Below are 2,075 nucleotides of genomic sequence, written 5' to 3'. Positions count from 1 at the left end.
TATTAGAAAGTTTTATTGGATTATATCATTGGCAGATAGCAAAGCGACGTGCATCTTCATTGTATTTGTCACAATCATTGTTAAATCGCCGGGATTTCCTAGGAGTTCAATTGAGAATTAGAACTTTGTGTTACCATAACAGAACAAGACTTCACTGCTATAAATTCATTGCTCCCTCTAAGTAATATTTCATCCACAACATTCAAATACAAATATATTAGAATCAATAAAAAGATATATATCAGGTAGTGAAAAATGGCATTGACATTCAATTGGAAGCTTGGGTTTGCAGTTCTACTAGTGTTGTCAATGCGTGCTTCTCAAGCCACATCTCGAGACTTGTATGAAGCCTCGATGGTCCAGAAACACGAGCAATGGATGGATAGCGTTGGACGGGTGTACAAAGATGATGCAGAGAAGGCAAAAAGATTCAAAACATTCAAGGACAATGTTGAGTACATTGAATTTGTCAACAAGGCTGGGACTCGACCGTACAAATTAGGCATTAACGAATTTGCTGATTTAACAAATAAAGAATTTACAGCCAGTCGCAATGGATACATAATGTCTTCTCATCAATCGTTGTCAATCACATCATTTTAAGTACGAAAATGTGACTGCTCCAGCTACCATGGATTAGAGTACAAAAGGCTCGGTTACTGGAATTAAAGACCAAGGGGATTGTGGTAAGCTAAAACAAATTAGACATGTTTATAAATCATAATCTTATTTTAATGAATTTGCAACGCTATAATGTTATCGTCTAACAATAATGCAGCATGTTGCTAGGCATTTTCCGCGGTTGCTGCTACAGAAGGAATCAATAAAACTAAGACCGGTAATTTGATCTCTTTATCAGAACAAGAACTGGTGGATTGTGACACAGGTTCGGATATGGGATGTGACGGAGGTTATATTTATGATGCTTTTGAGTTCATTATCAAGAACCAGGGGCTTACTACTGAATCCAATTACCCATACGAGGGAATCGATGGTACTTGCAAAATAAGCAAAGAGTCCGATCATGCAGCCAAGATCACAGGTTATGAAGACGTTCCATATAACAGTGAATCAGCTTTTGCTAAAAGCAGTTGCAAATCAACCAGTATCCGTGGCAATTGATGCTAGTGGATCAGATTTTCACTTATATTCGAGCGGTGTTTTTACCGGAGAATGTGGAACTAAGTTGGATCATGCTGTTACGGCAGTTGGTTATGGGGAGAGTAATGATGGTACTAAATATTGGTTAGTGAAGAATTCCCGGGGAACGAGTTGGGGCGAGAATGGTTACATAAGAATGCAAAGAGACGTCGATGCTGAGGAAGGACTTTGTGGAATTGCTATGCAAGCTTCTTATCCTAATGCTAAATTAAATGGCCTAAAAGTCTACTAATAATAGAGTCTTATGTATGTTACAAAGATTATTATTTGCTGTTGATTATTCTGTAAAGTTCATTGAAGTTCACCTAATAATAACATAGTCATACGTATGGTACAAACTCTGCAGTTTGTACATTTTAATAAGTGTTGAATAAAAGTTAATTTGAATGTAAAAAGATTGGCATCATGAAGTTCTGTTTTATAGTTGCCTGTTAAACTTGCATTTCCATATTATATTGTATCATGGTAGTATGAGATACTTCACGCGAATTGCCTAATTGATATATGATCTCAGGTTATCTTTTTTTTTTAACCCCTCACCCTTCGGGTTGAAAGTGGAGGACGCTTACCATCTGAGCAACCCTCTCTTGTCATTCAGATTCAAATTGGTTTCTAAAGCAAAAAAATAAAAAATAAAAAAATCTTAATCGTGCTGCTAGAGTAAACATGAGATTCAATTTGGACCCCCTAACGCGTTTTAATCAAATCCCTCTTAAACTATATCTAATCTTAATTATCCCGTGATTTGACTTTTTATAATTATTACCCCCTCAAACAATAATTGGTCCTAGTTCTTTTCTATAATTCAAGTGAATTTAAATGAGGTTTAGCGCATGAGAATGTAAAATAACAACCATATTATATTAATGTGATGTGAAAAAAATATCTAAAATACTATTTTCTTTTATATTTAC

The 2,075-nt window shown here is 35.4% G+C and overlaps 1 pseudogene; it reads left to right on the top strand.

Moving 5' to 3' along the window:
- Positions 1 to 246: 246 nt before the first annotated feature.
- On the top strand, positions 247 to 1,871 carry LOC132623137 (senescence-specific cysteine protease SAG39-like; annotated as a pseudogene).
- Positions 1,872 to 2,075: the final 204 nt, after the last annotated feature.

The sequence above is a fragment of the Lycium barbarum genome, chromosome 2 (genome assembly GCF_019175385.1).
Source record: "Lycium barbarum isolate Lr01 chromosome 2, ASM1917538v2, whole genome shotgun sequence".
Lineage (NCBI taxonomy): Eukaryota > Viridiplantae > Streptophyta > Magnoliopsida > Solanales > Solanaceae > Lycium > Lycium barbarum.
Note: the sequence above shows the minus strand (reverse complement) of the source record. Positions and strands in the feature narration are given on the sequence as shown.